Here is a 10,551-nt window from a genome sequence, read left to right on the forward strand (position 1 = left end):
CCGAAAATTCCCAGGACAGCCAAATAAATCCTTAAGTCCGATCTTTTTGGAGAAGGTTGAGGTCATTTTTGAAATAAATTTCAACGAGAAATTCAGGGTTTACCTTAGTTTTAACCTTGACCATGACCTTCACGGTTATTTCAATGTCACCTTTCTCGCAATGCCATACAGTAATTAATGACCATAAGGGACACCACAAACGTTATCGACATTTTTATCAGCTGTAAAAAATGGTGTACACTAAACTGTACAGCACCTTTTTTTATTTATTTACCTTTCCCGTGTAGAAATAGCCCGGTTTGACCCGACCAGAAGAAGGTTTCTGGCCAGAATCTAACCGGGTCAAACCGGGTTATTATTTTGTCAAATTTCCCGGCCGGGATCTGACCGAGTTCTCTCCGGGACCCAGTCGAGTCAAAAATGGTGCATAATAGAAGTACCATAACCTTAAAAACATCTTAAGAAATATCAACAAACAACTGCCGCAAGTGGGTCGTTTGTAAATATCTCACAGGCGAAAGACCAATTTTTTGTGTTTTAGGTGTTTTTTTTTTATCAATTATGAAAGAAAAATTAAACTAATTTTAATTATAACGATTCGGCGACTTACGGACTCTTTAATGCTAAAAACGCAATAAAACGTTAGTGGAGGCCAAGCTATCCGTTAAGAAATTTGTTAAATTTTACAAAATTGTATCCATATTTCTGGAGCAAGCGGATTATTTATAAGGTAAGTGAATTATTTTGTTAATAAGTAAGCATTATTAATATTCTTCAACGTTAATGTTAAATCAATATTCTAAACCGGTTTTATAGGTTAGGATGTCACGTGAAACCCCTGAAATTTATTTTATCTCTTGTAAAAAAATCTATGCAAACTAAGTTACGCTTAGGGCAAATTTGTTATGCAATTTAACTTTAATTTCTTACAATTAAATTTCTTACAGAAACTTAAGAATCATAACCTATATTTTAGTACTTACATTGAATCAATGTTTGTAGTTAATATATTTATTATTATGAATGCAGTTCTTAAATTGAAATTGCAACATCTTTTTACAGGTGGAAATAAGTGCTGACAAAGATTCTTATCTCTACCAGTTGGTAGAATATGTTCGCTGTGGTAAAAAGGCTCCAGTAAAATGCGATCGAGGAGCCCAGTCAAAAACCGGTCGGATTCCGACTGGGTTGCCCTATTTGTATCCGGGATCCAACCGGGTAACCCGGCCGGGAGCCAACTGGGTACACCTGGCCTGGATTCGACCAGCGCAGCGTGACGAAACCAACCAGAATCTGACCGGGTAGCCTGACCAGATTCCGGATACAAGCAGGGCAACCTTGCCGGAATCCGGCCCGAATCGGATCATAATTTCTACACGGGCACGTGTAAAAATCAGTTTTCACCTCTAAAAAATGACGGTATAGTGCTTAAAGTTATATTTTGATATAGGAGCATCCTTCTTAACATGAGTCTTGCTGGATCATTTGACCATCTCATTGTTTACAATTTTTGACATCTGAATCATTTGCTTTTTATTGGACTGTGTGACCGAATTAATTAATTCTATTTGGAGAATAACTTCGATATTAATTTGTCTATTTTAATGCAATTTACACTACGTACGTATGCAGATATGAGTGCCTTTAAACATATTTTTGAGGTTAGGCCAATAATAAACAGCCGTCGCTTGACAATTTAGAAATACATTTCTGACTATTGCTTGGACGTCGGATTTAGGAAAAAGTATCTGACTACTCATCCTCTAAAGTTTGAGTGCAAGCATTAGAAATTTTCTCCATAAATAAAAAAACGACCAACAAAACCTTTCGTATTTTTTTAGTACCCTTCGACGTGACCGGCAAAAACTTTTATATTTCAAAACAGAAGTTACTGAATAAAAGATTAAAATTTGATTAAGAGCGGCAGAAAATGATTTACCAAAGGATCTTTCAATTCTTTTTACTTTAAAACTTTACGGACACATTTTTTATATTTTGCCATAGACGTTACATTTATTGAGGTGACCGTCATCTCATTTCGTGACGTCAGCTGTCAAGATGTCTGCACGTCCAAGGCCAATTAATAATACCAATTGCATTAGACGAAACATAATGATTTTTTTTATAACGTAAGCAACATTGATTTTTCACTATGAAGTTTGTTTAAACTAATTTTTATAATTGTAGGCCCTCGGTATGCAGACATTCTGGAATCGTGAATTTCAACAACCCAACCTCAAATACCTGAATACGACTTGTTGTGATCCTAAATTTCATTTGACAGATTTAGGTTAGGTTTATCCCGGACTGTTTACACGACGTGCGCTTGGGTGAGATTTGCATATCGTCGTTTATTTATATGCACTTAATTTAGTTAAAACTACAAACGATTATTATTAGTTAAATTTAATTAAATTTTTCTTCCAAATATTGTTTTTAGAGATTGCAATGAATTTTCAAGCAACTTAAACTGAAATAAAAAACTGATTTCTAATGTCAAAAATTATTTAAAATCTTTGCTACTCAATAACTTAAAAATAAATTTTTTTACACCTAGTGTATATTTTCTATTATACTGTTCCTCATTTGCACAAATTAATTTTCTTTTTTTCGTTTCTTAAGGAATAATTTTCGTTACGAGAAAGATGGCGCCACAAGGGTTTCAAATAAATTTTGATTGTAAATAATGTTATAAGTTCTTGTTTCAATGTTAATAAACCTAATTTTCGCTAAAGAGAATCAATTTAGAAATTTTTTTTTAATTTACATTTTTCGGAAGTGCCCTCTTAGTGAATAATAAAGCATAAACTAAACTCATCATATCTGATAACTTTTTAACAAAAAAGTGCAATACATAGTTCATATTTCAACAAAAATTAAATTCAATAAAAAATAAATAAATAAAAAAAAAGTACTTCAACAAATAATGTTGTTAAGTTTAATAGAAAAGTTACATTTTTTATCATAAAATATCAATTCAAAAGAAAAAATGTTTAATTAAATAATTAGACTTTAAACCAATGAGATCAACCTTGATAAAAAAAAATGTCAACAAAGTAGTTCAACTTTTACTCACGCTGTTGAATTTTCAATTAGGAAAAATAATTCTCAACAATTTTTTTAATTTTCAAACACAGAGACGAATTATTAACTGAAAATATGAATCTTAAACAAAAAGGAGATGTCTTGACAGACATCTTACGCTGATTGGTCAAAGGCTTCGAGACTCAGAAGACGTGCGCAAAATACAGGTATAACATAATTCTGAAAAAAGGTCATGTTCCGCAGGATTCATCGCGCATTTCAAATAAATAATTAGTTATGAATTGTAAAAAAAATGTGACACAACATTAAAATTGTTCACAAATACATTCGGGACGTGAATTAAGTACTTTCTTAAAAATCAGAGTTGATTTTTACTAATGTGACGGTGCGTGAGTGATATTTGGCGTTTGACAAGTGTAAAAATGGTTTTGTACTTCGAACTTAATCAATGAGATAAAGTGAATATCTGCAGGTTGTACGTAATTAATTGGTGATAAAATCTGTTGCTTTACTTATTTAATTAAATATGCGAATCAAACGCTTTTTACTAACTGCAACGAAAATTGTAATCCGATGCTTAGAAAAAATGCAACGATGAATCTGCGATTCAAATAATGAGAACTAAGAAGCGGCGAATAAGCTTCTTATAAGTTGGGTGTCCAGCGACCTCGGCTACTATAGAATGTGAAAGTATACGTCTTTTCTGATATTTGACTTAGAAATTATAAAAATTATTCAAGTTTGAAACAGAGTTATAGAAACAGAATTTCCGTTAGACTGGTTAAATAGATAGAATATTATTTTAGTGGCCTGATACCAGTGGTATTTTTTATCTTTGTACGACAGAGGTCTCTGTATTGTACGGTTGATAAGTGGAAGAATTACTATATTATAATCAATTTTTATTGCGCGAAATTAATTGAAAACGCGAAAAAAATAAGTTGTAAAAAATTCACTGCAGGCTGGGTTTGAACCAACAACCACCTCATTACATGTAAGGTGCGCTACCAATTGCGCCACCGCAGCACCAACAGTGAAAATTTTAGGACATGTATTTCCTGAATTTCGATCGAAATTATTTTTCATATATGTTATTATTTTAAGGCCAGTTGTAAAATTCAAGTTAGAAACAGAGTTATTGAAATCTTCAATATTAACTCAGCTTCATGGCCATTTAAAGGAATTTTCAAAAGTTTCACCACTAGGTTTTTGAGTATACACCATATTACAAAACATTACTAAAGATTTCAAAATGTTTCAAAGATTTAAAAATATTTAAAAGCATTTTAAACATTTTAGAAAGGCGTGTATATCAGATTTCAACGGATAAAAAAGATTTCGCAAACAAAGATTTAATCTGGAATGCGTGGTGAATCCTGGGGAACATAACCTTTCAGAATCAGGTTGAACGTCTTTTGCGCACGTCATCTGAGTCTCGAAGCTTTTGCCCAATAAGCGCAAGATCTCGCGCGCGGGGGATTTAAAAACTGAATTAAGTTCGCCTGTTTACCACTTTGTTGAATTACACAGATGCACGACGATTACAACAATTTTTCTGTTATTGAAGATCAATGGGAACGTCAAATAGAAAAAATCGCCATTTTTTTCGTCATATTTATTTATTTATAAAAAATTGGGAAACTATATTTAAAATCAGGCTCGACAACTTTCTATAAAATTTTATCAGCTTTCAAAAAAACATCAAAATCGGTCGACAGATTTTGCCGAAACTGGCGTTAAGCGTAAAAAGTTTTTCTTAAAATTGTAGGCATAATATATTATTATATTTACCAATACAACTGAGGATTAACGCCGAAGAGAAGACCAAGGTATAGACCACCTTCATTTTTTCGAATTTAAGAAAAAGCTGCAATGCAATAAGGAATAATCTGGTTCACAATGTAACTAATAAAAATTTTAATGCTGCATTAGATTTCAAACCGTGCACTTTGGTTAGTTACTTTTTAGAAGGCAATTTTGTATAGTCTCTACTAGAACTGATGAATCATCACCGTTATCGGAAATTGTCAAGTCAGCCGGTGACATTTATTTCCGGTTGACTGTCCTAAAAAAATATGCTTGTAATCATTTAAAAAAGTTTTACAATCGAAAACTAAATCTAAAAATTTTCCCATTTAACGTAATAATAACTGAATTGCAAACAAAAGGACCTAAATCGAAACTCTTAAACTGAACAATTTTAAATTAAGTACGATTAAGTTGGCAAATTACAAATTTTAAAGTTTTTTAAATCGTAAAGTTCAAAGATTTAGTTTCTGTCCCGAAAATATAAATTGACATCATTATTTTCAATGCTCTAAATTGAAGAATCAATCAATGAATTAAAAAATGTTGTAAATTATACCATTTCAAGAAATTATAAATTCTATAATTTCAACTGAGAATTTTGTCAAAAATTTCCTGTTTAAATCTGGATTTTCAATTCTTTTTGAAAATTTCTTATTTAAACTAGTTGTAAGAATTAGAACTTTTTTGTTAAATTTCCTGTTCTAATTCATAATTGACATTTTTTCAAATATACCTCGTTTCAACACAGAATAATAATTTTGTTGGAAAAATTCAATTTTCGATGGCATGAAAGCAAATCTGTTTTTATATGCCAGCTACTATTTCAAAGTTACGAATTTTTCTGTTGTAAAGTCAATCGAGATTTTGTTGGATGAAAATTCAACTCTTTCCTTTTTTCGAAAATTTGTCTTTTTCATTTAAAAATTCACCTGTTTTAGTAGAAGTTTCATTTTTTGAGTACAAAACTACAATTCTTTGTTTGAAAATTCAACAGAGTTGTTAAAAGTCAGACTTTTAGTTATTACTTCGATTATTTAATAGAAAATTACGTCATTGCTTCCTTTCTTAGATAAAAATGCAACTATTTGGTTTTAAAATTCAACAATTATGTTTGAAAGTCATACTTTTTGGTTGACGATTCTGCTGCTTTGTTAATAATTAATCTATTTTCTTGAAAATTCAGGATTTTTACTTAAAATTTGGAAAATTTGAAGTGCTTCATATTACTGAGAACTCGTGTTTTTTGTCTAAGACCTTATATTTTCTGTTTAAAAATTCAACTACTTGTTTCAAACTTGTACTAATTTAATGAAAATTGATGAAAAATTGATTATTTTGTTTGACCAAAAATCAATTTTTTATCTATAAATTCAAACATTCAATTTTTCATTCATAAATGATGTTTTTTAAAGCAAATCTTCCTTTATTGTAAAAAACTAATCATTTAACTTGAAATATTTTTTTTGTTTTGTTTTGTTCGGCTGTCCATATTTAAGACTTAACGGAGAAATATTTCCCAATTGTGACAGGCCCGGCGAGTTTCAGCCTTGGTCCTGTAATAATTTTTGCAATTATATTGTAAATGTAGATTGCATATGGATTGTATAATATAGAAATGTTTAGATTATTTATTAAAGTATTTGTTTATTGAATTCTAAAAAGTGCCACCAATGCAATTTTTCTTCTGTCTTGTTTCAATACATAATTTTAATCAATGAAAAGTATTATTTATAAATATACTTCGCCACTTACGTAACCCATTATTAGATTCCTCGTTTTGGTTTGATGATGACCAGAATAATTAAGATAATTAATTATTCCAGCTTAGCCAAACCGGAAGTTAAGGATTTTACTGAGAGAAAATGTGGGAGTTTAAATAAATTGAATCATTTTGTTTATTAGTTTAAATTAAGTACTTTTTATTTAATTAATTTTAAAAATTTGAGATCATTGTGTGAATTTAAATGGCTTCGTGAAAATGTGGGGTTTGGTTATCTGATTTCTCCCCAGAAAAAGGCAGCATTAAGTGAAAAAGGGATGGAATTAAGATTTAGTGTAAAGATGAAAAAAAGGTGAAACTAAATAACGATCATTACTTACTTGGAAAAGATCTGGCTACCTGCAGATCAATAGTGAGAATGGTGTTAGAGGGAGCCAACAACTTAAAAAACTATTTTTTCGGGTTATTTTTACGATTCTAATTTGGCTATACTTTTACAATTAATCGGTAATTGCTTTCGAAATTTTATTTGCACTTATTTCATTACACACAAATTTAAGAACTGACAGCAACATAGTTTTACTACAGATTGGACGATTATTGGGTGCTTATATAGTCGAAGGCAACTCTTCATTGTTGGCTATTAAAATCATAAATGCGCTGCTCATTATCTTGTCTAAATCAATTCATGCGCTTCACATTAACTTCCATTTGGGTGAGGCACGATTTATATTAGGGTTAATTATTGATCGGAGTATTTTTTTGGAAATGTGACGGGACGTCAGACTTAAATTTTAAACAAGAAAAACGTTTTGTGAGAAATTGATTATGAGCTACTTTAAAATTACATTTTTCTTCGCCTTGCCCACCAATAACTGGTTGCTCTGATGTAGCTTCTCTGGTTGAGATCGAAAGATCTTTACCGGATATTACCTTCCATTTTGATAAATTTTCATTTTCGAAATAAATAAATACCTATCACTGTATATTTGATACTAAGACGTAAAAGATATTAATGATGTGAGTCAAATTAATTTTGGATAAAGAGTAACGTTAAATATTGCTGTTAGGCTAGACTCTCTCAACAGAAAGAACATGCAGCAACGAAGATTCATCATTTTAGTTAAAAATTCATATTTTTTTAAAAGTAAAAATATTTTATTAAAGATTTTTTTTGGAAAATTAATATTTCCAACCGAAAATGTAATATTTTTTCAAGTTTATAATTTTCGTTTTATGATTAAAAATTTCTCTATTTTTTTGTTGTTTGATAACTCTTTTATTCTTTTGTTTGAAAATTAATGTTTTTATATACTGGGATTTGCTATGAACGTATTATTTATTAGGTACTAGAAACGAATTATTAAGTATTAATATTATATAATTGCACCTCTTATTAACTGCCTCTTGCGAGTAACCGTCGCATATTTCTGTCTTTCAAACCAAGAGATAGTTCCACTTTACTTTGTCTTAATAGATAGAAATTAATTGTCCCCGAAAAAAATTCTCCTTACTACTATTACAAAACACCACGACCCATAATAAGAAGCGTATTAAAACCTTTAGAAATACTTATAATAATGAAATTCGCTTTAATAAAAATAATCCCTTTCCAGTTTACAGTATAAGTACAATTGTGTACTTTAAAAAATTGTAATCTTCTGTTTCTTCTTCCAGAATTGAGCTTACAATTCGACAGACATCCTCATGGTGCCAAATTTCCCGGTTCCACATTTTTGAATTCTTCTGGCAGGAAGCATTTCCATCGTATAAACATTATCCTATCATGCATCCTGCTCAGGCCATCTCATCTGCTCATGGCTTGTCTTCTGCTCTAACCCATCACTTCAAGTTAGGCCCACGTCTCCTCCTGGCACGGCCCCCTATTCTACGGTACTCAAACTTAAAATTGCAGAATTTCCATTTTATCGATTCTATCCCGTCAGAAATGAGAGCCGGGTGCTTGAACTTCGATTATACAAGTTTCGTCCTGATCGAGAAATTTATTTGAGAAATAAATATGGTAAAATATAGGAGCAGCCAACCGGAACACAAATTATGGTAACAGCAGAGAAAGGTGACGGCCTTGCATTAGTGCAAAAACTAAAAAAGGGACCGACAGTTTTTCGTGCACTATTTATATCTCCTGTTCCAGCTGGAAAACGAGCGAAAGTAAACATATTCACCAGCCACGTTCGTCAAATAGATCAAGATGAAGCCGAGGATGTCCCATGCGGAAACAAATACTCAGTTACTTAACATTTTATAAGGAAGCCTTTCGATAATACGCATGATCCCAGAGGAAATTCTGGTCAAGAATTAGACTTTCTCTTTACACCGAATTTCCTGGCTCGACTTCTTTTGATGCTGCTGACAGGGAACATGGTCAAGGCATGAATCATTCTGATCGCATAGAGCATTGTCCTGCCATGCATCCTGATCGTGGTCTGGAACCTTATTGCGCCAGGGATTTTGCCCCTGTTATGTCTTCCGCCGCTGTCTTTTCTTTTAATCCTGTCATGTCTTCCGTTCATTCCATGTCAGCTGCTCATGGCCTGTATTCTGCTCCAGCCCAGTCATTTCTTCAAGTCAGGCCCATGTCTCCTCCTAACACGCCTCCATATTCTACAGTACTTAGCCTTACAATTGCGGGAATTTCCATTCTATCGATTCCTTCCAATCAGAAATGAGAGCCGGGTGCTTGAACTTCGAATATACAAGTTCCGTCCCGATCGAGAAATGTATTTCAGAAATAAATATGGCAGGATCGAAGCAAGGCCGACCGGAACACAAATTATGGTAACATCAGAGAATGGTGACGGCCTTGCATTAGTGCAAAAACTAAAAAAGGGAGCCACAGTTTTCCGTGCACTATTTATACCTCCTGCTCCTTCCGGAAAACGAGCGAAAGTAAACATATTAACCAAATAGATCAAGATGAAGCCGATAATGTTCCATGTGGAAACAAATTCTCAGTTAGCAAGCATTTTATAAAGAAGCCTTTATGTAACACATATGAGCCCAGAGGAAATTCGGGTCGAGCAGTTCGACCCAGAAATTGAAAATCTTTGAAACAACCCAAGTGTAAATTTTTGAAAAACGTAATCAATTATGTAAATTGCCTTGCCAACTCTTTTTTACAGTGAGCATGAATAAGAAATTTTACCCACTTTATAAAAAAACCCTGTAACCTGTAACCCACGCTGTCGGCTTGCGGGTGCGATTCACGCCTCGCACTCTGAAAGAGTCTCGGCAGCCCATGCGGTGAACACTAGCCTCATAAGGAAGTTGCTTATCTCCGGAGAGTCGTGCGACCTGTAACTCTCGAGAAAAAGGTTTTCCCTACGTACCTAAAGCTGTTGCTCTTCGTGGGTCGGAACCCACCTTAAACTGTGGGCCCCCCTCAGGAACTGAGTGTGAATCCTTCAGGGCCGCAGTCATCCCTCTGCAAACAATTGGGTAAAAAATTCAAGCAGACACGTGGGTGCGTGGAACGAATCCCGGGAAGAGAAATTCTGCACTGAACGAATTTTGCCCCATTGCGGTATGGATGGATTCAGTAGAGGATCAATTGACTGGAAAGATCGGACTTACTGACTCTCTATAGGTTTTGAATCTTCTAGGGAGCTGAATCCTATAATAAAATCCCTTTCCTGTTCTGAAGAGATCCATCTTTTAGTGACTTAAAATGTGCCGTTTCTGATGAATCTTTTGAAAACGAAACTTTACTAGATGGCGCCACATACAATACTTTTTCCAATTTTGATGAACAATCACTTGCTGGAATTATTGTTGATTAACGAATTGTTATTATTTTTTTCATAAATCATCATTAATTAGCATCTGACAATTACCTCTTTGGTGAATAATTTGAATTTATATACATAATTTTCATTTGTTAAAATGATTTATTTCCTCTGATACATAAGGCGCAAAATAAATGTTGACATAAGTTTGCAATTGGATAAATTATATAA

General features: G+C 32.8%; 1 protein-coding gene and 1 non-coding gene across 3 annotated transcripts in view; both read right to left on the minus strand.

Moving 5' to 3' along the window:
• The window catches only part of LOC117172538, a 26,939-nt gene that overhangs the window by 14,543 nt on the left and 1,845 nt on the right, over positions 1 to 10,551 (minus strand). The window lies entirely within an intron of this gene.
• Trnat-ugu lies at positions 3,999 to 4,071 on the minus strand. Its single transcript has one exon. It is a non-coding gene; the product is annotated as a tRNA-Thr (tRNA).

Source organism: Belonocnema kinseyi, chromosome 1, assembly GCF_010883055.1.
Source record: "Belonocnema kinseyi isolate 2016_QV_RU_SX_M_011 chromosome 1, B_treatae_v1, whole genome shotgun sequence".
NCBI classification, from domain to species: domain Eukaryota; kingdom Metazoa; phylum Arthropoda; class Insecta; order Hymenoptera; family Cynipidae; genus Belonocnema; species Belonocnema kinseyi.